This window comes from Bubalus bubalis, chromosome 15 (genome assembly GCF_019923935.1).
Source record: "Bubalus bubalis isolate 160015118507 breed Murrah chromosome 15, NDDB_SH_1, whole genome shotgun sequence".
Lineage (NCBI taxonomy): Eukaryota > Metazoa > Chordata > Mammalia > Artiodactyla > Bovidae > Bubalus > Bubalus bubalis.
This window is the reverse complement of record NC_059171.1, coordinates 23533968-23560549: the sequence shown is the minus strand read 5'-3', so window position 1 is coordinate 23560549 and position 26582 is coordinate 23533968. Positions and strand designations below refer to the sequence as shown.

Below are 26582 nucleotides of genomic sequence, written 5' to 3'. Positions count from 1 at the left end.
GGTTGTCTTTTCACCTTTCTTATAGTTTCCTTTCCTATGCAAGAGTTTTTAAGTTTTTAAGTATATTCCATAATAATATATCTAACTATAAAATTATATATTTATGCAATATGTATGTATAAAACATGTATACATATACTTAATACTCATGGAATACTAGGGATAGTAGGAGTGTTCTTAAGATACACTTTTAAAGGCAAGGAAAAAGAGAGGGAGGCGATACAAATTTGGGGGAGAGAATCTATTCAGTTCAAACAGAGAGAGGTAGAAGACAGATCACATATTTCATTGAATCTGAAAGTCATTAATTTTAAGATTAACTTATTTTTTCACTACCAAGAAAGAAAAAAAGTTGCTGTCAATTACAGCATGACACATCATTCATTTGAAGATGCATCCTAAAGTTAGCATATCAAATGTGAAAAAGTTCATCTTAGAATCAATGAAATATATCAACATATGTAGTATTTTTGTCTTTTTTCTATTTTGAGTGATGTCTCTTTAAAATATGCATTTTCAAGATTAATATTTTAAATTAACATTAAAGGTAAGTTTTACCTCCAAGCAACTGAAATTATTAAATAAGAATGTTGATAAGCTGCAAAAGTTTCCTTTTTTCATGAGTTATTTCTGAAGCTAAAATGTGGTTAGTTCCTTGTTCATAAAGAAAAGGTCTCCCTTGCCGATAAACAAGTTATAGGTTTGATACAAATGACTGTTCATTATTCATGTATGGAACTTCATGGGATCAGCCCTCTGAATTAATAATTATGCAGAATTGGGAACATATTTGTCTATTTTTTGTTTCTTCTAGTGTTTGAAGTATGAATGCTCTCTTACTAGAATAATTTGCCCCTCCAATTTAGAACCATTCAACAAAGTTGGTATTCAGTCTTTAAAACAAATGCATATACTTTGCTCAAATTCATGGAACTCTTGGGCATCTGAATCTTCCTTCAAAATTCATATTTTTTTTTCATTTGTTATTACATAATTAAATAGTGCAATCTGGTATCTCACCACACTACAGACACATTTTAAACCCAACTCTTCCTTTGCTAATCAATGTTAAATAATGTAGGTTTCATTAATAGCATGACAGCTTTGAATTTATTAATGACTTTGAGTTAGGAGCCTAGTTGGTCAATTATAGTATGTTTTTTAAAAATTTATTATATTTGGCTGTGCTGGGCCTTCATTGATGAGCTGGGGTTCTCTCCAGCCACAGTGCCTAGGCTTTTCCTTGCAGTGTCTTCCCGTGTTGTGGAGCACAGGCTTAGCAGCTGTGGCACATGGGCTTATTAGTGGTGGCCCATGGGCTTAGCTCCCTCATGGTATGTGGAATTTTCCTGGACCAGGGATTGAACCCATGTTCCCTGCATAGGCAGGCGGATTCTTAACCACTGGATCACCAGGGAAGTCCTAAATCATAGTATGGCTATCTGTTTGTTTATTCATCTTTAAACTATCTTTAATTCTATGAGAATTAGAGTAGGTTAAAAAAAGAGAAAATCCAATTCTAGTCAGTGTAAAATTAGAATAAAAGTCCTTAGACATCTTGCTTCTTTAAAAATTATATTTTAAAATACGAAATAGCTATCCAACAAATTAGATCGATGTCTGTCTGCTACACACAGCTAGCAGTAAGACAAATTCCCTCTGTTACCGTGATGCCTGTAGCTTGATTGAGACAGTGGCTATCTATGTTACAGAATGTAAAGATCAAACTATTAGTAACTGTTCTGAGCCCTTGGGACCTTATCTGTTGGATGTTACATGACAAGAGAGCAATATATATGAACTGTAATGCCATGGCTGCATGAAAACCATTTACACAAGTTAAGATGAACTGCTTTACTTAGGGCTTTTAAAATAGAGCAATTAAAAGACTTCCATTTAATTTTAATTTTTGAATTAAAAAATGTACAATCAATTTTATTGTTGTTTTATTTAGTGTCACACTATATCTTTGTGCCTCAATTTCTTTACCCAAAAGGACAACAGTATACCAGCCTCACCCACTTAGGATTGTTATTAACAAGTGAGAAAATGTATTGGAAAAGACCTCACACTCCTGCCATAAGACAATATGTGGGATACAACATGATTACATGGCACAAAATACGGAGCTGTGTTTTTTTTCTTTTCAAGGTTAAGGAACAGACAAGGGTGAGAGCTCAGCTAGCCTCGGAGAAATGTCATACCAATGGCTGCACGTCCTGTGTGTGGCTTAGTGCCACCTGGTGGTGGATTTGATTTGGGGCTTAAATACAGCTGAGAGCAACTCTGGGTTCAGTGGCTGACTGGTCCCTCCAAGACACCAGCAGGGGTTCCAAAAACCTGCTGGTTGTTGTCTGTTCCACTTCTACTGAAGATACTGGGGACAGATAATAGTAGGAATGACAGACCCAACTCACACCTCCTCATCTGCTGCTGCTGCTGCTTTCCTGCCCCATCCTGCTCTTCTCTGCCCAGCTCCACACCAGAAGATGAGTCTATCCCAGTTGGAGGCCATCAGGTGAGTGAGTATCAAACAAAAGCCATTCTACCATCAGCAATTGGATTAAATCCAGTGAATACAAGATAGCCTTTTTCCCTTTGATGATTTTTAAACTACAAAACAACATGAACAAAGTATTATAATTCAAATGAACGAAGTAATTAATGCCAAGTATTAATTGGCTTCCTAGGTAGCTCAAATGGTAAAGAATCTGTGTGCAATGTGGGAGACCCAGGTTTGATCCCTAAGTCGGGAAGATCCCTTGGAGAAGGGAATGGCAACCCACTCCAGTATTCTTGCCTGGAGAATTCCATGGACAGAAGAACCTGGTGGACCAAGTCTATGGGGTCGCAAATAGTAGGACACAACTGAGCAACTAACACACGTTATAATCACGATGTCTAAAATTTTCTGTAATACATTTCACATAAAAAACACTGCCATAAAAAAAGTTGTCATTGTATATTGACATTTGTACTTCTTATTGGTGGAAATATGAAAATGCTGGTTTTTCAGTTTACCTTTTAACATCCCCCACATCTACTTAAAGAGGCTAGCTGTGTAACAACAGGACCTATGAATGTAAAAGTATATAAACATCATCTTGTGGCCTCCCTTAACTGCAAAGGATACCAGGAAACTTAATCCCTGCTATGCAGTCACTTTTCAGGAAGAATTTAACCCAACAGAATGGAAAACAGATATTCAGTGGACAGCTCAACATCTCTGTCACATCTACATGTCAAGATTTCATATATTTTATATACAAACGTGTTCAGTTCAGTTGCTCGGTCGTGTCCAACTCTTTGTGACCTCATGAACCACAGCACGCCAGGCCTCCCTGTCCATCACCAACTCCCAGAGTCCACCCAAACCCATGTCCATTGAGTCAGTGATGCCATCCAACCATCTCATCCTCTGTCGTCCTCTTCTCCTGCCTTCAATCTTTCCCAACATCAGGGTCTTTTCATTTGAAAAGACCAGCTCTTTGCATCAGGTGGCCAAAGTATTGCAGTTTCAGCTTCAACATCAGTCCTTCCAATGAACACCCAGGACTGATCTCCTTTAGGATGGACTGGTTGGATCTCCTTGCAGTCCAAGGGACTCTCAAGAGTCTTCTCCAATACCACAGTTCAAAAGCATCAATTCTTCGGTGCTCAGCTTTCTTTATAGTCCAACTCTCACATCCATACCTGACCACTGGGAAAACCATAGCCTTTACTAGACGGACCTTTGTTTACAAAGTAATGTCTCTGCTCTTTCATATGCTATCTAGGTTGGTCATAACTTTCCTTCCAAGAAGTAAGCATCTTTTAATTTCATGGCTGCAGTCACCATCTGCAGTGAGCAGATGAATAATCTGGAGCCCAGAAAAATAAAGTCAGCCACTGTTTCCCCATCTATTTGCCATGAAGTGATGGGACCAGATGCCATGATCTTAGTTTTCTGAATGTTGAGTTATAAGCCAACTTTTTCACTCTCCTCTTTCACTTTCATCAAGAGGCTCTTTAGTTCTTCTTTACTTTCTGCCATAAGGGTGGTGTCATCTGCATATCTGAGGTTATTGATATTTCTCCCGGCAATGTTGATTCCAGCTTGTGCTTCCTCCAGCCCAGCGTTTCTAATGGTGTACTCCGCATATAAGTTGAATAAGCAGGGTGACAATATACAGTTTTGATGTACTCCTTTTCCTATTTGGAACCAGTCTGTTGTTCCATGTCCAGTTCTAACTGTTGCTTCCTAAACACATGTGGTGTTTTATAAATTTGTAAATTGATTAATAACACTTAAACACTCGAAGATCTCACCAAAACTTTGCATAATCCTGCTTTTTCTGGGAAAAAAAAAAAAATATCAGATGATCTGGCAACACCAGCCCACATTTCCTCTAGGCAACAGTTGGTTGGAGGTAAGAAGTAGCTGCCTGCATTCTCTCCAGTTTGCTGGAGAAAAAACCTAACCAGCTGCACCCATTAATTTCCCCTCTTACACCTGTAGTTACTGAATTTGTGACCCCTGACTAATCATAAGATGAAGAATATGCTTTCAGAAAAACTTGGGAAATTCTCAATTTTAGGGGCTATTCAGAGGAAAAAAGAGTTACTTAGTATAGGTTACTTTTCTGTGAAAACTGTTCCAAATATAAAATTAAGAGCATTTATAGAGAAAAATAATAGAGATATAATGTCCACCTTAAAATCAAGTTAAGGATAAATGCATTCAAATTTATAAAGAGAGGGGAAAAGGGAGTAAAAGTAAAATGAGCAAGGACAGAGATAGGGTTAGGATTAAACAGAAATTTAAAATAGAACAGGTAAGAGAGAAGTCAATTTTTTAAGTAGAGAGAGATGTTGGCAACATTCAAAGAACTTGAAGGAATCTAAGAAATAGAAGCTTTCCTAGTATTTCATATATTTAGGAATGTTTATCTAGCAAGAGAACAATATAATGATGATATTAATAATTTATAATGACGACTAAGACTTATGGAGCTCTTATTCTTTGCTGCTGCTGCTAAGTCACTTCAGTCGTGTCCGACTCTGTGTGACCCCATAGACAGCAGCCCACCAGGCTCCCCCGTCCCTGGGATTCTCCAGGCAAGAACACTGGAGTGGGTTGCCATTTCCTTCTCCAATGCATGAAAGTGAAAAGTCAAAGTGAAGTCGCTCAGTCGTGTCCGACCCTCAGCAACCCCATGGACGGCAGCCTTCCAGGCTCCTCCGTCCATGGGATTTTCCAGGCAAGAGTACTGGAGTGGGATGCCATTGCCTTCTCCTATTCTTTGCTAGCACTACCCTAAGTGCTTTATATGGATTGTTTCATTAACCATTTCAGAATTATGGTTTAAAATCCACATAAAAGTGGTGATTGGCTGCCTGTGTGACAACAGGCAGACTTTTAAATGTAGAGATGTCCAGTAGAGTTACCAAAGTTCCCCTGCCTGGGAGGGAAGCTTAAACAATTTCAATAAATTCTTGATTGGCTGCCCTACAGACAAAGGAATAGAAAGAAACACTGAAGTAGTAGAAACCCAAACATTTGCTTCATAATTTATTATATGATATTACTTTGTAATAGCTTGTCCTTGAAAAATATTTTGTTCAGTTGAATATTATTCTTTGTAATGTCTTTTATCTATGATTGCAACGGTAGAGAGCTAAGAAGATTCTAACGTAGAAAATCAACCCAACTGTCATCATCATTGGGTATTATTTTCAAAGACAATACTCTTCAGATCAAAAGTTAAAAAATGTGCTGTTTCTACTTACTCATCATTTTCTTGAACGAATGTTTTTTTTTTCATATTAAACAAATTTTATATATTTAAATTATTAACACCTGTCTAGGGATGTGAAGGCATACTAATGATTAATGTTAAGGGTATGACTTTAAGTTTAATTCTAGGAAGTAAAAGAGAACTTGAAATTTAGATAGAAATACAAGCATCAGTATTGTGTTTTTCCAAGAATGTTGGCAGTTTTTCTCTTCTATAGATATTTGGAATGTAAATTCTTCCCAGAAACTTAAAAAAAGAAAGAAAGAAAAACCTGTGATTAGTTGGGCATCGTCTTCTTACTGAATAACAAGCAAGGTACTAAGCTGGTGGATATTATCTATAAACAAAAGAATAAGACGGATATTGAGATAATGCTTCCAGTGGCAACAAGTTGGCCACTAAAGTCTTAGAAGGCATTTTCAACCAGAAATTCTTAAGAAATTATATATTCATTAGATAGGGGTTCATAAGACTGTTCCTGAGTGATTTATTTTTATTGTCAAAGATTTTTGCCTTGTTTCATGTAAAGACTATCAAATTATTTCATTATTCACTTCAAAATCTTCCAAGAATCCTTTCTTCTATTCTGAGAATTTTAACTGAATTTATTGCATAAGAAATTGGATCATCATCTCTAAAAAATAATGATATATTAGAATTTTAATGTATCCTTTAACAGTTGAAAGCTGTGATATGTTTATTTATCCTGCAACTTTTTTAAAAGCAAAATTGAAATGAGGTAGCATACAGAAATAAAAATCCTATGTGGGTAATTTTTTTTAACAATAAAAGCCTATTTTGGTTTGAAATATTTGTCATTTTCATAAGAGTTTCATAACACGTAATCTTATTTTACCACAGGTAAAATAAGGAAATAGACAGGATATAGATAGGAAAATAGATAGGAAAAAGACACAGAGCTCTATTTCATGCAAATACACTTTGAATTTCATTAGTTCTTTGTTCTGAAACAAGATCTTAGTCTATTCTTCCATTCTTTTCCTGACCCAATCTATAAAGCCATTGTTTTTTGATCATTCAACCAATCTGGGACATGGATACACATGCATTCCTCCCACACACTTTAAAAGTATTCAAGACTAACTACACCACTTCTCTGCAAAGTCAGGCCTATTGCCAAGCCAGGGGAATGTGGAGAATATTTTACTTGCAGGGACACCCGTGAAGGTCTAGTGGTGGACTGGAGTGACTGGCCATTGCTTCAGCTGAGAGTCACTGTAAGAGTTGAGAACAAACGTGCAGAAAGGAGAATGGCAACTGCATCAAGCAAAGAGCCCCCTACCCTCTCCTTGAGAACAGAGGAAGTTGGAAGGCAGAGGCAAAATATCCTGATTGTGAATGCTCACGTCACACCTTTAGATGCCTGAATGATGGAAATGATGCAAATACCAGTATCAAAGCTCCAATCAGATTCTAACAGGGGACTTCAAATGGACCTCAGGGAGATAAGGTAGCTGAGGTGTGTCCATTCTCAGACTTTAAGATCCAAAAACAGTATAGTTGGGCCCCTTGGATAACACAAGTTTGACTTGTGCAAGTCCACTTATACACAGATTTTTTTCAGTAGCAAATACTGCTGTACAACATGATCTGTGGTTGGTTAAATCTGTGGATGTGGATCTCTGAATATAGAGAAAATGCCCCATGGATGGCCAACTCTTAAGTTATGTTCAGATTGTCTTCCTAATCCCCATGTTGTTCAAGGGTCAACTGTACTCACAATTTAAGATGAATAAAGGAAAAATAAGAAAGTCTATATGCAATAAAAATGGGACATAAAGGAAAGCATGGTATGCTATGTTTGATTGACAAAAAAGCCTATGTTCAAAGATTTTTCCCCCTAGTAAGAGAAAAAATATTGGGTAACTTTACCTTCTTAAAGGAAATTAAAGAAAATCCTGACTCTATGAAATGGAGATGGCAATGAGATAATTAAAAAAAAAAACAAAAAAAAAAAAACACGCTGGACTGAGAAAAAGTTAGCATAAAATGCATTAAAGGGGAAAATGACACTGATGATCTTAAAACCACTTTGGAGGCAGAAAAGAGAAGTAATAATATAAAAGCCTCTGAATGGAGGACAGATTTCAGAATATCATATAGTTCAAAGCATGTGATTAAATACAAGATAATCAAGACTGTAGAAAAGAATGGAAATCCATCATTGAGATAATAGTCATGTTTGAATATGAAACAAGAAGAAATTCAACAGATAAAAATTCAAAGATAAACTATTCCTGAATTGAATGAGAACCTAAAACTACAGATTCATAGGATAGGGCTTATCAGCTAACACTCAGAAAAATTTTAATGAGCTTACTGATCTCTAAGAATAAGGAAAGAGTCCTTCATATACCTAGACCAGAAGGTCACCTACAAGTGAAAAATTTAGTCTTGCTTTAATCTGTCAGCAAAAATAGCTGTTACACAAAAGTGCAGCACTTGATACAGAATGTGCATCACATACTAGGCTTCCTTACAGTCCTGTCAATGCAAAGTCAACAGAGGCTGTCAACTATGTGAACGTTCATGAACACATCATCTACATGTACATCCTGATGAATCTACTTGAGTATGTAATTTAGTGCAATGAAAATAAACCAAAATGTAAACTTTATGGAAGTTCACCTCTGTATATATCTGAACACAGAATTAATGTTAAATGGTTATAGTTATAAATTATATACATAGTAATATATATTAATTGTTAAGAAGGAAAGCTGAGTATGATAACAATATTACGGGGACCAAAAATCCTATAATATAGCATGATAGAACCCCCAGAATGGAGATTAAAAAAATGACAAGATTGACTATCCTAATTTCTTCGTATCTCATTAAGGAAGAGATTCATTAGATTCTGTTGCAATGTAGAAAACATAATTAAATAAACCATAATACAAATTCTCTAATAACTAATACTCCAGGGGGGGGGGGAAATAAAAACAATACTGATTAAAATAAAAGAATGTCTCCCCTGAGAAGGGGAAACAAAGCTTTAGGTAACTGAGCCAGTCATCTGCTTTAAAAAGAAGTAAAAACAAAAAATTCAAAACAGGAAGTTTTATATATATATGTACACACACCAAGTACATACCAATAAAAAGAAAGGTTCAGAATGTCAATATCAAAGGAAGTCACATATAATAACTTTATACTGATGAAGGATTAACTTCACAATGGAACTCTAGATGTCATGAATATTTATGCTTCTAAAAATATTGTATAAAATATATAAAGCAAAACTTTCAGAAATATAAGGGGAAATAATAAACACAGTGAAAGTGAAAGTCGCTCAGTCGTGTCCGACTCTTGGTGACCCCATGGACTATATAGTCCGTGGAATTCTCCAGGCCAGAATACTGAAGTGGGTAGCCTTTCTCTTCTCCAGGGGATCTTCCTGACCCAGAAATCAAACCAGGGTCTCCTGCATGGTAGGCGGATCTTTGCCAGCTGAGCTATCAGTGAAGCCCAATAAACACAGTAGTAATGGATTTATATTTCATTTTCTCAGTCTTTGACAGACCAAGTAAACAAAATATATCTGAAGGTATTGAAACTATCTCTCTCTGTGTATTATATAAAATACATTTTTTCAGTCATCATTTTATGAGATGTCTTATAAGACAATAAGCATACCTCACTCAATTCAGAATACTAGAAACTAGGTAGACCACATACTTTAAATAGAACACAATAATACTATAAATAAAAACAAGGAATAAAAACTCAAACATAATTTTTAAAAAATATCTCAGAATGCCACTTCCAGAATGGTAAAGCAAGCTATCAAAGATCACCCCTGACATTGATGACAACTATAAACTCCGGACCAGACACCAAAAAAAAACAAAACCACACCACTATCTTAATGATTCCAAATTGGAAACCAAAGAAAGCAAACAGGTGAGGGGAATCTAAATTTAGAGAAGTGGGAGGCACAGGGGGCATTTTTTTTCATTATTTGCAACTTTGCCCTGAAGATGGACCACAGGGCACCCTCCACAGTCCAGGAGGCTAAAAACTCTGATAGAAAGATTACCACCTCTTTGACCAGAGAAACTAAAAGGACCGGGAAATCACAGCCCACCTCCAGACTGGCAGATGGGAATCCCAGAGAGAAAAAAGCTGGAGGAAAATGTCCCCTAATCCTGGCTATGAAGACTTCACTTGCCTTGGATGACCCCTAAGGTCTATAGACATGAGACAAAGTAAAAAATTTAAAGTGAGACCAGTTAGGAAGAACGTTTTTTCCTCCATTAAGTTGCTCAGGATCAGAATGGAATAGGCAGACAACTAGGCTGCAAGAGATTACAGTCAATATGACATGGTCAACATATATATATGAGAGGTAGGTGAGGTGAGACTAAGATGATTCCCAGGGTTTGTTTGTATGACCGAGTGGACAGTGGTATTCAGATGCAGGAAGATTTCTTTGGGGAAAGTGTTAGGTTTAAGATACCTAAGAGAGAGTCCAGTGGGGAGAAGGGGGTAATACACATGGACCCACTCCAGTATTCTTGCCTGGAGAGTTCCATGGACAGAGGAGCCTCGTGGGCTACATCCCATGGAGTTGCAAAGAGTCAGACATGACTGAATGACTAACACACACTCTACTGCAAAATAGTTCAGTTGCTGTATTCATTTTCTTATTGATGTGTAACTAATTAATACAAATGTAACATTTTAAAGGTGTACTACATCCTTACTGTCTCACAACTTAGCTGGATCCTGAACTCAAAGTCTCACAAGGGTATTATTGAGGTGTCATTCAAGCTACATTCTTATCCTGAGGTTAACTGGGGGAAGAATCACTTCCAAGCCCACTCAGGTTGATGGCAAGATTCATTTCTTTGAAGTTATAGAACTGTGGATCTGGCTTCTTGCTGGCTCTCTGCTGGAGGTTGCCCTCAACTTCTAGAGGCTACCATAAGTTCCTAGAGGCTGCTTTTAGTTCCTTGCCAAGTGGCTTTTCCAACATGGTTATTTATTTCTTCAAACCAGCAGGGAGTGTCTCTAGAGACTCACTCTAGATGCAAGGTACAGTCTTCTATGATGTAACATGATTATGGACATAACATCTATCATCTTTGCTATATTCTATTGGTTCCAAGTGTTTAAGAGGAAGAAATTTTCCTCTACCCTTCTAGGTTCTTCTGGCTGGTTCAAGAATTATATTCCAGATTAACAAGAGAAAATCAGAAGTGCAATAACATGTATATACAGGAAAGACCCAGGATAACTGTGTAACTTGCCAAACTACTCAAAACTCTCATCTTAAATACCATCTTTGGCTATAGACAAAAGAAAATATTGGCAGTAGTGGTTTGGGATTTCAAAGGAGAGGATGGCAATTCACATGGAGATGGGAAAGCAAAAGTTTAGTAAACAAATGTATGCTGGGCCGTGCAGAGACAATGGACTCAGATAGGAATTTTAACAAATGGACTTTGTTAGATCCCTCCCTGTCCACACACCTGCTTCACAGTGTAGTTATCTATGGTGATAGCTCCCTTCCTGCAACAGGTCCTTCTTTTAGACACTTGGGGAGAAGATCAAAGTTTCTTCCTGCTTCTTTTGAGTCTTGATTGTCTTCAGTTTGAAATAATCCAAGTGCCAAAGGAGCATTTTGGGGTGGATAATTTTGCTCCCCTGCAGAAGCAAGCCAAAGGTCCCACACTCAGTGGGAGAAGGAACAAGGGCATGAGCACGAACATCTGGAGACAGATCTTTTTTGGCTGTGCTGACTCCTTGTTGCACGTGTGAGGGCTTCTCTTGCTGTGGCATCTGGGTTTAGTCACTCTGTGGCACGTGGGATCTTAAGTTCCCTGACCAGGGACCAAACCCAAGTCTCTTGCATTGGGAGGTGGATTCTTAAGCACTGGACCACCAGGGAAGTCCCTGGAGACAGAGAGCTTGATGGAAACTTAGAGTCTGCCCACCATAGTTCCTTAAAATGGCATTGTGCATATCTATTACCCAGAAGAACCCTATGGGGCCTTCTTGGGACAGACTCCTTCTCCCCCATCCTGTGCTTTAGCTCCTCTCTGAAGTACCTGGATAACAGTATCTGATGCACAATTTCTGAGCCATTTTACAGACAGGAAAACCTCCACCAAATGGAAAACAGTAACTACTTGATGACTATGAGCATGCAGTCCCCAGGTCACCTGGAGCCTAAGAACTGATAATGTTAACCCCTGTGACACAGCCTTGTTACGTCACCACCAACCAATCAGACAATTGTGCATGAGCTGATCACATACCCTCTGACCCTCCTCCCTTACCTGGCCTTTAGAAATGTTTTGCTGAAAGCTTTCAGAGAGTTTGGGGTCTGGGGGCCATGAGCCACCTGTCTCTTTGCATGGCCCTGCAATAAACCTTTCTCTGCTCCAAACACTGATGTTTCAGTTTGTTTGGCCTGTACACTGGGCACATGAACTTGTGTTTGGTGACATCCACATCTGGGAGGTCAATGCTTACAGCATGCACTGTGACCCAACATTTTTGACTGGAAATACTGGTGTTCCAAAAAACATATTCTGGGAAATGCCACATGAGAAGGAAGTAAGCCCCATGTGCAACAAGTAAATTTGAATTCCTGTTCATTTTCACATGCCTCTTTTCCCCATTTGCTATTTCTCTATACACACAGAAACCTTTTTTATGTGACTGTATTAAAAGTCAAGTCATAAGAAGTATCGTTATAAAAATTATTTGCTCAGCTGCTCAGTGGAATCATTGCTTCTTACCACTATAACTAAGTTTATTCCAGATTTTTATGTTTTTATTATATGAAGAATAAGAATTCCAGTTTCATGAACTTGTGTCTCCACATTGTAATAGTTTTTGATGAAGACTATCTCATTATGAATTACTGAGGCTTGTATCCCAAGAGGCCTCATTTTTCCTTGAAATTCTGGAGTTCCCTCTGGAACTCAGACAGACATCTGGGACCATTCTAGGGAACAGGTACCCTGCTATTCTCTACTTCTCCAGAAAATTTTCTCCCTCCTCCCCAATAAGTCAATCCAGTTAATAGATACCATGAGGCCTTGGTTTGTTTGCTTGACAGACCCACCCAGAGAGTTTAAATACTACTTTTGTTTTCTTGAAAAAATAATTACACAATGTGAAAGTTGCAAGTTAAGTTTGATTTGGGGAAAAATGAGGACTGCAGCTCAGGAGGCAGCATTTCCAATAGCTCTAAGACACTGTTCTGGAGGAGATGGGGTGGGGGTGGGTGGGAGTGTGCAGCTAGGGTATGTAGGAGTTTTGCAGAAAAGGGTAGGTAGACAGGAACATCAAAAGGTTACTGCTAATTAAATAAATCAGATATGTCAACTTAAGTAATTTAGCACTTTTCTATGTATGGGAAGATGCAAGAGTCTGGGCTCACTGAAATCATTCCTCTGATATATACCTCACCTATGTGGGACCAGTATCCTGTGTTTTCACATCCTGAGTTTCCTCAGGACTCACCATAGGGAGTGGCTGCAGTCTGATGGGGGCTAGATAGCAGGTATTCTTTCCTTCCTGAATTCCCTCAGGGCTCATCCATGCAATCACTGATGACTGTGACATCATTTGCTGATATGGCAGGAAATTCTCCATTTCTCAGGCTCACCTAACACCCCTGCTATAATATTCTACCACCTTTGACATGTTTGACATTTTGGGTGTGACCATCTCTTCTGTAGAGACCGCCATAATATGTAAGAGGCCAGTTAAGAGAGAGGCTGGAGGAATGTAAGAATGTTGCCTCCCATATCAGTAAACAAAGAACGTTGTGCCATCAAGCTACCAGCCACTATAACCACCCAGAGTGTGTACCCTGAGGGGATTCAGGATGGAGAAAAACCAGAAACTGGCCTTAGATAACTGAGGTACATATTAGAGGAATGATTTCAATGAGCCCAGACTCTTGTAATTTCCCAAACACAAAAAAGTGCTAAATTTATTAATCTGAGATATCTGGTTTTCTTTAATTAACTGTAATCTTTTGATATTCTAACTACCTAACTTTTTTAAACAAAAACAACAACAACAAAACACCTCTTATACATCCTGGCTACTCCCTTAACCTCTTTGAAGCAATCTCTCAGAGCCATCTGAGAGGCTGCCTCCCAGGCTTAAGTGCTCAGCAAGTCCACTAAAATAAATATATTTTATTCAAAATGTAATTCTCAACTTTTAGGTTGTGCCTTTATTTTTTCAGTCAACAACACCTGTTAAAAAAAAAAATGTCCCAAGATCCAGAGAGTAGACCCTGGATGGCAATGATAGTCTATGTGGGATGTGTGTGCATGTGTGCTCAGCCCTATCTGACTCTTGTGACCCCTTGGGCTGTAGCCTGCCAGCTTCCTCTGTCCATGGAATTTTCTAGGAAAGAATACTAGAATGGGATGCTATTTCCTTCTCTACTCTTTGGGGTGGGGATGGCTAATTAAGAGAACTGATAAACCTCTCTCATTTGAGGAAGCTGGAATTCAGTAGTTTTCAAATTATGTTCTGTGTAGTCCTGAGGCTGAGGGAATTTCCTCTAGGTTGCTTCCAGGGACAATGTAGAGATTGATCCAGAGCGTTCCATCCACATAGGGCCCAGATCAGCATAAGGCAATCTACGATTTGAAGACTGTGAGATGGTTTTACTGTCTGAGCCAGCAGAGCTTCCCTGGTGACTCAAGTGGTAAAAAATCCACCTGCAATGCAGGAAATCTGGGTTCGACCCCTGGGTTGGGAAGATGGTGTTAAAACAAAAATTGCACTAGACAAAGTTAAACAGCTAAGGATGACTTCATTCTGGATATTGCAATTGGAGAAAAAGACTGGACTCAACTCCACTAAACCAAAAGGCAGGAGGGATTTTAAGTACTAGGATGAGCTGGCGGAAAAGCACTGGAGGACAACCACTGTGGGAAGCTGATCACTGGGATATGTAAGTACAGTGAGTTATTTCTGAGCTTGCACATTTTTCCTTCTGTGTTTAGGCCATTTGGGTTTGCTGTAAAGACTGGGAGATAGGATGCTATCTTCTTTTATGTTTACAATTCAAAGAGATGGTTTCCTTAAGAAAGACATTCCTGGGTTATAAATCTGGCAAGAGGATTTTAAAAAGATTTACATCTTAACGAGACAGAAAGAATTTACAGTGTTAAGTTTTCTAAAGTGAATGCTCTAAGGAAAGACAGGTCAGGGCCTCAAATCAGAAAGTTAAACCAGTCTAAAGTTTACCAAAGCTATAGCAAAGTTAAGCTCTCTTATTCAATGGTAAATTAGCCAAGGCCTTCAGGAAATAAAAGATACAAATTAGAAGACCCTCTCCTTACACGTTCCCATTAGAAACAATCTACAAAATAAAGCAAAACAACTTAACTTTTACAGGGATATTCCTCTAAATCATGATGCAGAGCACTGATAAAGTGGGCTGGGACAATAGGTATCCCACCTTCCTTCGTATGCTTAGTTGCTCAGTTTCCAGCTTTCTGTGACCCTATGGACTGTAGCTCACCAGGTTCCTCCGCATGGGATTTCTCAGACAAGAATACTGGAGCAGGTTGCCATTTCCTCTCCAGGGGTCTCCCCTGGCTCAAGTATTGAACCCACGTCTCATGTATCTCCTGCATTTGCAGGCAGATTCTTTACCACAAGCGCCAACTGGGAAGCCTTCCTTTAAGGCAACCTAAAGCTTTCCCCATATCAGCAAGAAAGGGAGGTACTGATGAGAACAAAAGCCCAAGAGCTGGCCAAATGACAGTATCCTAGTGAAGATACACAGGATAGAGAGGATGAGGAACTAAGAGCAACCACATGTCTGTATTCATTCATGATTCTGCTCATGACCAAACATGCTTGGAGCCAATTGCATTAAGGATTAATATTCAGATATATGCCCAGGAGTGGGATTGCCAGATCATATGGTAGCTCTTCTTTAAGGAACCTCCATACTGTTCTCCATAGTGGCTGAACCCATTTACATTCCCACCCACACTGTAGGAGGGTTCTGTTTTCTTCACACTCTCTCCAGCATTTATTGTTTCCAGGGAGAACCATAATTCTTAAAGATACAAGTGCCCCAATGTTCATTAAAGCACTATTTACAATAGCCAGGATATGGAAGCAACCTACTAATAAATGTCCATCAACACAGGAATGGATAAAGAACATATGGTATACATACACAATGGAATATTACTCAGCCAAAAGAAAGAATGAAATAATGCCATTCGCAGTAACATGGATGGACTTAGAGATTGTAACACTGAGTGAACTAAGTCAAACAAAGGCAAATATTGCTTATATGTGGAATCTAAAAAAAAAAAAAAAAGGATACAAATGAACTTATTTACAGAACAGAAATAGAGTTACAGATGTGGGAAATACACTTATGGTTACCAGGGAGAAAAGAGGAGGAAGGATAAACAGGAAGATTGGGATTGATATATACACATTACTATACATAAAATAGATAATTAATAAGGACCTACTGTATAGCACAGGGAACTCTACTCAATGCTCTTAATGGCCTCAATGGGAAAAGAATCTAAAAAAGAGTGGATGTATGTGTATGTATAACTGATTCACTTGAAACCTACACAACATTGTACATCAACTATACTCCAATAGATATTTTTTTAAAAAGAACTATTCTTCCTTGGGGAAGCAGGCAAGAGAGTGAAAGGAGAATAATAAAGGAAACTTCAAAGAACATATTGCTATATGGGCTCTGATTTTAATAAAATATTTCGGCAACCAAACAATAAAAATTAGAAAATCTGAGATTGAAAGACCTCTTCCAGTTGAAACATGTAATATAATCTATATCTGTCTTCTACTGTGCTTGAATTTTACTCTGCTCAGTTTTACTTAAAATAATGGTTTATGGTTTGGACTCCATGATTCACTGGAATTTTGAAATTTGCAGAAATGGAAATGTAACTGAGCAGAACCCTCTGGGGCCTTCCCAGGGCAGATCCCTCCCCCATATCCTCTGCTTTTGCTCCTCTTTGAAGTACCTAGATAATAGTATCTAGTGCACATTTTCTGAGTTGTTTAACAGATGCTAAAACCACCACCACATGGAAGAGATTAGTTCCTTGACAACCATAAGCACATGCCTCCCCATGTCTACTATGCTTAAGGATTGATAATGTTAACCCTGTGACACTAACCTGTTACCTCACCATCAACAAATCAGAGAATTGTGAGAATCGTGCACAAGCTGATCACTACCCTGTGACCCCCGCCCCCCCTCACCTGACCTTTACAAATGCTTTGTTGAAGGGGGCACTGGCTCAATCCTCAATCAGAAGGATCCCACATGACACGGGACAACTAAGCCCACGAGCTAAAACTCCTAAAGCCCATGCAACCTAGAGCCTGTGCTGTGCAACAAGAGAAGCCACCTCCATGAGAAGCCCACACACCACAACTAGAGAGTAGCCACTACTTGCCCCAACTAGAGAAAGCTTGTGCATAGCAATGCAGATCTAGCACAGCCAAAATTAAAAATAAATATTTTTTAAAAAATGCTTTGCTGAAACCCTCCCAGAAGCTTGGGTTTTAGAGCAGGAGTCACCCCATACTCCTCATATGGAGGCCTTTACAATCAACACTGCACTTTCCTTCACCCCAACCTTGTGTTAGTCGACTAGCTTTACTGCACGTGGGCAAGTGGACCCAAGTTTGGTTTATTAACAAAAATTGATCAAATTCTTTGCATAGTTTGACCCATCTGAAGCATAGAGAAATGTAAAAAACTATTTTGAACCTTGAGAATCATACAGATGTGCCCCAACTGTTATAGTGTATTAAAAACTGCATTGAGATTCTGAATTACTGCTTTTTTTCCCCAACTTCTTTTCTATCTTGATTATCCTCATTGAAACATTTGGCCATTCAAGTCAAGACTGAATAGTAACTGAGCATCTGGGCATAGTTTCCATCGTTTCTGTAGCAGCTGAATGAGATTGAGTTGTATTTGTGTTGGAAGTGTGAGTCATCAATTTGAGATTTGTCATAGTCACAGCAAAGACCTTGGTTGAGACAAAACTGGAGACAGACATTGCAATAACAATCAATTCTTGGATACTTTTCTGGGTAAATTCAGCACACTTGAACACAAAGCTTTCAAAACAGTCTTTAAATTAAATTTAGTATTAAAAAAAAGCATTCGAATATGGTTTTGGAACAAATGTTAATCTCCAAATGCCAAAAGATATTTTTGCTGAGAGTTTCTGGAAAGATTATTTGGACATGTGTGATTTTAATTTAGTTGAGTATTCTCTGAATAATCCTGTCATACGAGGCTAAGAGCCCAGGTTATGGAGAAAGACTACCTGAGTTCTAATAGCAATTTTTGCTGTACTAATGTGGCCTAGGGCAAGTTATTTAACTTCTCCATGCCTCATTTTCCTCTCACATAAAATGGGAACATTGGGTTGTGTAAGAGAAATAAGCATGATTAGCATAGAGAAAAGTGCTAATTCAGGATTTATTATTATTTACAATCTGTACTTTTACAAACTCCACAGATTTGTTACCAAAAGATTACTTATCTCATTTTAAAATGTTTGATTAGGCAAAATAAGTTTTTATACTTATTTTATATTTTTAAAATGTGTCCACACATTTTTAATATTCTGTTTGTCATTAAATAGCCACTTTTATTATCATTGTCGACTATCATGGCCAATTGCCTAGCTATATTAAGGTGATACACTATTTTGATCTGAATTACTCAAGTGTTAGTCACTCAGTTGTGTCCACGTCTTTGCAACCCCATGGACAGTAGCCTGCCAGGCTCCCCTGTGCAGGGGATTCTCCAGGCAAGAATACTGGAGTTGGCTGCCATTCCCTTTTCTCCACGGGATCTTCCTGATCCAGGGATCAAACGCAGGTCTCCTGCATTGCAGACAGATACTTGTATGATCTGAATCACCAGATAAGCCCAAATCCAGGGCCCTACTAGGAATTACTCAAATTCAAGTTTATACTTGAGAATATGATTTTCGATCTTTGTTGAACTTTTCACGACTTAAAAGAATTTATTTGCTGCCACAAAATGATTCCACATTAGTGGAATAAAATCATAGTTTAAGGTAACTCTTTTTATTTACTTTTCTACAAGAGTGTTTTCAGTTTCAAATACATGTCTTGAGACATCTATTGATTGATGAAATGTTTGAAAGACAGAAAAGTTGATTTCTTTGATTATTACTTAAGGAAATAGGTTGGAACATGGGGTTGCTTCCCAGCTCTCACTGATCTGTTTTCATAATTTAGCTTCATTACTTTATCTGAAGTAATTTCCTAGAATACCATGAACAACCATATTTCATATAAACATAAAAATAACCAAAACCTAAGAGGAAAAAAAACCTTTTTTTTCCATTCTATTATAGAGTCTAACCCATCTTATAGTTTTCTCTCTAATGATATTACTACCCCCTCGTGGTAACCCATTGTTTTGCCTGACTCCTTAACTCCTTAATGTAAAATTTATTCTAACCTCATTTTTCTGGTTTTTATTGTTCTGCAACTCTCTCTATACCAACCCACAACCTGGCCCCAACTGCTAAAGTTAATAGGTCACCTCCTTCTGGTCATTAATGGAAGTAGAACATTAAATAGGAATGAATCCAATACTCACTGAAATACTGGACTGCTACTTGAAATCAACAAGAGTGTACACAATGGTAGAACTAGACAATACCTAAGGTGACTACTGTGTTCTCAGTCACCTTTGCTTTTAATGGAACTAGGCCTGCAACAGAGAAGCAGAACTCCTACCCTTGTGATAGCATTACATGGCTCTGTCCTTTTGACCATGCTGATTGTCTCTAGGGTAGACACTTGACCCTAACTGGGCTGGTAATATACAAACAACTGGAAACTTAGGGTGAAGGCACTCACATACTGAAAATATTTAGAGTTGAGTCACGTCAATGTCAGAGCCTGGAGAGAAAGCATGAACTCCCACCCTGCTACCTACACTTTGAGTAAACTGCGATGAGCATTATCATTATTATCTATTTTCTAACATTTCTTGAGCACCAGTGGGTCAGGGGCTATGCTAGGTGACCACTGAGCATTAGGTCATACAATTCTTTCAACATAAGGAAACAGATTTTGTGAGGTTAAATAAATGGTCACACATCCCATAGCTAGTCAGTAATAGACCGAGTGAGTGAGTGAAAGTCACTCAGTCGTGTCCGATGCTTTGTGACCCCATGGACTATACAGTCCATGGAACTCTCCAGGCCAGAATACTAGAGTGGGTAGACTTTCCCTTCTCCAGGGGATCTTCCCAACCCAGGGATCGGACCTAGGTCTCCTGCACTGCAGGTGCATTCTTTACCAGCTGAGCCCCCAGGGAAGCCCATCAGTGATAGAAACACTGTACAAATCCAGAACCTGTTTCTTAACCATTCATTTATGCTTTACTTCAGCAAATGCTTATTAAACAACTTCCAAGTGGCAGGGAAGTTTAAGAGAATGGAAATGTGTACACCAATATGCTTGACTATATTTTGTAAAATCTGATTTTTCACCCAAAGCCACCCTTTTTTGAAGGTTATTATGTAGATATTTAGGAAAAACACCAGTTTTACTCATCTCACTTTTTGGTTTCTCTATGATTTGTCTGGAATCTAGAATTTTTTTTAAAGTAAAATTGTAAATACATCCCTACTTTATACTCAGTAAAACCCATTTCCCTAAATCCTGAACCACCAGACATATTCGAAAAGAACACAAATCAATCTGGGAATAAAGCCTTAGATGAATGGTGGGAAATTTGACGTAGATTTATTGAACTAGCCTTCACAGAGGAGCAAGGACCCTTGAAAATTGCTACAGCCCATGTCAATCTGAAAAATAACAAACTTCTATCCTCTAATATGTGATAGTCTCTATGCTAAGTATAGTTTGAAGAGCTTACGTGAGTTATTTTAAAATATATGCAATTAGCTACAAAGTTACTGCATCTCTTAAGGCCAACAGAAAGCTAAAATAAAAGACTAGAGCTGTGCTTAGCATACTTGGACTTGAATGCAAAGAATTAAAGGGACACAATGTGGTCTAGATTTTGGTCACTGACATTCCCTAGCAGTTGGAACAAAATTGCCTGTGATGGATCCTAGGGAGTGAAAATAATATCTGGTTACTGAGATAATTTTCATAGCTATTTATGTTACCATTCCAACTTCAGCAGTGGTTCCTAATACTTGAAACATTTAGATAAGAAAATTACAAGCTTTTCTGAAAAGTATTAGGAAGTAATAGGAGAGGAAAATTAATGGTCTTTAAGCATTTGGCTCATTCAGCATTAGCCAAGTAATTAGATAGACGACACAGCCAGGCATGAGGCGGTTAGAGTTTATGTATGCATTTCAACATAGTTTGTACATTAAACTGTGTCTTACAGAACAATCATGCATCTGGGTCATACAATCTATGGTAAGACGCTTAATGTAATTCAGTTAAACTCATTTTTATAAAAGTAAGCTTACCATATAAAGAATTTGTGCATCCAAAGGTCAAAGCACAATCCTGGGGTTAGTTGTCGGTCCCACTGGAAAAATTATGGTACAGATATTATCCCCATTTGGCAGATTGGACTCTTGAAACAAAGTAAGATTGTAAGCTTTATCTCAGGATTACTGACTCAATATTCTAAATAAGAGAGGACATATTCAATATTTTATATTGGTTATTCTTTTTTATTTCTGTTCATATGTTTGACAAGTATATTCAAATAAACGTTACACTATTTTAAAGTTTGATTAAAAAATTGAAAAAAGTAGAAAAGAAAGGAAGAAATTGTGGTAGAGAAAGGAAAAACATTGTAGGAAAAGTGAAATATCAAAAGGTAAGGAAGAACATTGGTATAAAGTCCTGTGTTAAAATTTAAAAAAATCTTTGCTTAGAGAGCAAGGAAATAATCAATAAATAATAGTATACCTCAGTAAACATTGTGTTGATAACAGAATAAAATGAGCTTAAAAACCAACCAACAAACACTATCCTTTATATTTTCTATCACAGCATATTTGACATTGCATTTATTGACTTTACATAAAAATTAAAGAAATATAATATAGATGGAAAATTCTGAATGCAGATAAGATGGACATCTTAGCATTATATTAAAGAAAGAAGTTCAAAACAGTGACAGAACTCTTTATTCATTAGAAAAAATATTCTATCCTAGTATAATCCAGCTATATGATCAAAGCATTCAAGGGGGAGATATAAAGAAAGTAACAAGGTTTCTCTCTTTTCTCTGCACATCCTAGCATTAAGCTCTTTCAGAATAGAGATGAACTTCTAGCCCAGTAGTGGTTAATGTGTAGGGTGGGAGCTAAACAAACTCAAAAACCAAAAATGCAAAAAACAGTACCATTCCTTCTCCAACTGAAATATCTGGAAAATGACCAGTAATGTTGATTGTCACAATGACTGAAACTTGCTACGTGACCTCATGGCCTGAAGGCCAGGGATCCTATTGCTTTATAGGGGACATTACTATATGATGGAGAATCACTTGCCCCAAATTCCATTGCACCCCCATTAAGAGATACAGGAGAGGTAACAATTACCTGTCGCACTTGGATACAAGTCTGCCAGACGTTTTTAACCTAGGATGATAATACTGTTTAGATAGTAACTTTCACATCTAATTTCTTCACCTCTATCATCCAGGAGATGGTGAAGAACAGAGAAGCCTGGTGTCCTGCAGTCCATGGGGTCTCAAAGAGTCGGACGTGACCGAGCAACTGAACATCAATCAATCCAGGACCTAACTTATCCCAGTGCACATCCATAAGTAGTGCTCAGTAGAAATTTGCTGTAACTCTATCCAAAAAAATGATGAAGAGAGAGGTTGGCCTGATGTTAAGGTGGACTTTAGAGTGTTGTTGTTTTCAAGTGGTGTCACTTGCAGGTCAATCATTCTTTGCTTAGACTTTGAAATTTAGTGACATGATCACATCAATTCATTTAGAGACAGTAAGAGTTTGAAGTAGTGAATCACATGAAAGAACTCATGAATCTGAAAGTTTCAGACATTCTCATTCTGCCCTTGGGTAGGTTCTAAATGAGTACAGGCGAAGCAGGGCTGCCATGTAGGGGTGTGCAGGTTGTATACAGAACAACTGGCAGGGACCCCATTTACATGGACTACTGTGCAAATGATGTCCTTAGAGCTGTGCAGCCCAATCTTATGCAGCAACTTAGAAGTATTGCTTGGTGGGCATAGAATTGAAGGAGGTTAATATCAAGAAAAATTACCATAAGTTTATGAGATCTTCATTGCCACTCTCACTTTATGTGAATTTTTGTACACACAATAGAAATTATTAGATTTACTTTTTCTTCTAGACCATAGTGGAAGTGTAATACCAATTTTGCCCTCTAGAGTCCAGTAAGAATAACTTAGTATTTCCTGACTGTTTACTAAGTGCTGCTGCTGCTGCTGCTGCTAAGTCACTTCAGTCGTGTCCGACTCTGTGTGACCCCATAGACGGCAGCCCACCAGGCTCCCCCATCCCTGGGATTCTCCAGGCAAGAACACTGGAGTGGGTTGCCATTTACTAAGTGCTAGGGATTAGTTTAAGAATACCATGTTTTAAAATTAACCTTCAGAACAATCCTATAAGGTAGGTAACTATTATTTTGTTAGAGATAAGGAAATGGAGACACAAAAATATTAACTGATATATCCAGCATAAGTGGAAGTGAGGAAAGTACATGAATTATGCTTGGCACATGGCTAGTACTAAATAGAGAGGTAACTGTGCCTGCAGCAAGGTAATCTTGGTATTTTATGTTGCTCCAGAATTGACTCCATCTTGAAGGGAGACCTTTGTTTTTTTTTAAATGTTATTCATAAGTTTAAATTCATCGACAACCCCTCTACACACTGAAAAAAGTAAAAGTAGATGAATTACATAAAGGAGTACTTGATTGTTATCTGTGACCCTGGCAAATAACACCAAACAAAAATGGTATTTCATGCAAAATGACATGTACATTGGTTATGGGAAAAAAAAGACTCTACCTGTTGAATCATCCTAAATAGTAAGTGGAGGATATAATTATAAGAAAGAACTCTGACTTCTCCTCACACTTGAGTTTGAGATGTTTCCAAGCTTCAGGGAAGAATTGAATTTCTTTGGCCAGCTGTGATTTTTTTTTTTTTTAATTCTCTTTTCACATAGTGACTATTTTCTTGCCCATAAATATCTTGTCTTTAAAGGGAAGGGCAACAGTATGTGGAAAAAAACAAAATTAAATGACAAATTACATATTCAGAAACCAATATTGAAAATAAGCAATGAATAATTCCCTGGATTAATACATAAAATATATGAAATATTACAAAAAGAAAATATAAGCACAGTGAGACATTTTCTGGAAAATTGAAAAGTTCTCTTTGTTTAAAAAAAAAAAAATAGTTCCATCGACTGACCAGGAAAAACAGATTTTAAAATTCATTAGAGTAAGCAATTCTAGGGAAGTGCCTTAGGGAAACTTCTATGTACAAATCAAATTGGATGTCAAGCTGAGCTCCTGGGAGAATGCAATTAAAATTATAGGATCAGGGAGCATAACTACATAAGGAAAGCCCTGGTATACAGTCCTTGGGTAGAGTGGTGGGGGCTAAGCCTTAACTTGTATACAAATTGAAACCATTATAAGGTCTGTGGTCTCTGAAATACATATGAAACTGCTTAATAGGCTCTTATGTTGGCTGCAATATTAACCCAAATGCAAAGTAAAAAACTCAACAGTGAAGTCATAACATTTCATTTGGCACCTACTATGTGCCTAGAATTCTGCTACAGAATTGGACTACAGCAGTCTATACCCTCAACGAGTTCAAAATCTGAGGAAGAGGCAAGTACACAGCATGTCATTATTAACCTCAACCCTTGCCCCACCAATGCCATGATATATGAGGACCTGATCCAAATTAAGCCAAAGACCACACCTCACCACTGACATAGCTGATTGGTTTAATACGATTTGCTGACTTAAGCTGGACCTGTCAAATCCTTCTGCAAAAATTAGCATTGGATAATCAAAGATAGTGAGGTTACTGTCTTTGGGAGACTGAATCTTACATACAAAATTCCAAAACTTGAAAGAAAACAGGAGTAAGGATGAGTCAAAATGTTTACCTACTTGAGACGGAAAGCCTGATGGTGAGTGACATTTTTTTCGAAGATAATCTGTTTCCCACACATGGTGAGGGTCAGAGATCCTGGTTTTCCAGGTGTTTCTGAGGTCTGAGATGGGTTTTGTCCTTCCAATTCATTGCTCTTCAGGTCGTCACCTCAGATATATAGCTGGTTTCCATCATCTTATCACTAGCCATGAAGTCTAGAGGATGTGACTGGCAGTGTATCAACTGAATCAGAACCTTTCCTACTTTATATTCAAGTCTCCTTCTCTCTGGAGTTTCAGGGAACACTGTTTAAGGGAAGACTCCTTGTACAAATCAAATTAGATTTGCCAGACGGTACACCTGGAGGAATGCAATTAAACTCACATGCCAGGCAGACTATCTATAGCAGTTACTGAGCTGAATGCTTCATGATTTTTTATGTAGAAGTTTGGGAGAAATGGAAAACATGAACCTTCACCATCAGATGGAAACTTTCTTCCTGTCATGTGAAAATTCTTCTTCCAGCGATCAATAACTACTAACAATTTCAATCAGCTGATGTTCAAGATCTGAGAGTAGGAAAAACTGTATTACACTTCTCCCTGGAGACCACAGCTCCCTGGAACACCAGGCTAGGAGACCTTGGAGAGGAAGATCTTCAACCTAAATTATACCAGGTGCAGGAAAGTTCTGTGGGAAGGAAGCTTGACTAGTCAGAAGATCTAGGTTGCTTAAGAGGCTTGCAATCATAATTATAATATATAAGGTCAAGTAAACATATCAATCTGGTGGCATTAGTGGTAAAGAACCTGCCTGCTAATAGAAAGACGAAAGTGATAGCAGTTCAATCCCTGGGTCAGGAAGATCCCCTGGAGGAGGGCATGGCCACCCACTCCAGTATTCTTGCCTGCAGAATCCCATATACAGAGGAGCCTGGTGGGCTACAGTCCATGGGGTCGCAAAGAGTCGGACACAACTGAAGTGCCTTAGCTAGCAGGCACACACCAATCTTACCTTCCTGACATGAGGAAGATCAATTATGACAATGGACATAGGAGTGAAAAGCAACTGATTAATACAATTCACGTCAAGTCTGTATAGTGTCACTCTGCTTATTTAACTTATATGCAGACTACATCATGAGAAATGCTGGGCTGATGAAGCACAAGCTGGAATCAAGATTGCTCTGACGAGTCCAAGGTACCTTACAGGCCAGCAGTACTGAAGGATTTTAGCAGTGGAGCATGTCCAAAGAGAACCTTATAAGAACCCCTGTCTAAAATACATATAGGTGATATTTCTTTAATATAAATTCAGTTATAAGTTTAAATTGTTAATATTCATGTTTCTTAAGGTATGTAATCAATGAAGATACTGAGCATGTTTCAAAACATATGTGATAGGGATTATGGGTAAATGTTTTAGGCACGTCAGTCTTTGTATTTGTGAAAATTAAATATTTTCAACCATTCTTCAGAATATAGTTTAAAATTTATACATCCCCCTCCATTTAGAGTTGAATCACCGGTACAGAATTAGAATAGCTATCTTACTGTAACCAGCTCGTATACTTCCTACAACATTGCAACATTACATGAATCTTAAGGTTTGTG

The 26582-nt window shown here is 38.0% G+C and overlaps 1 long non-coding RNA gene across 8 annotated transcripts in view; it reads right to left on the bottom strand.

Moving 5' to 3' along the window:
* Nucleotides 1-26582, bottom strand: part of LOC123329445 — a 120218-nt gene that overhangs the window by 49583 nt on the left and 44053 nt on the right. For 4 of the 8 annotated variants that reach the window (XR_006544871.2, XR_006544873.1, XR_006544869.1 and 1 more), the window contains exon 4: nt 21311-21372. This is a non-coding gene — a long non-coding RNA (uncharacterized LOC123329445). Of the gene's footprint in view, nt 1-1938; nt 2614-4119; nt 4335-18657; nt 18702-21310; nt 21373-26582 lie in introns of those variants that run through there. The other 4 variants (XR_006544872.1, XR_006544868.1, XR_006544870.1 and 1 more) reach the window with 4 other exon arrangements.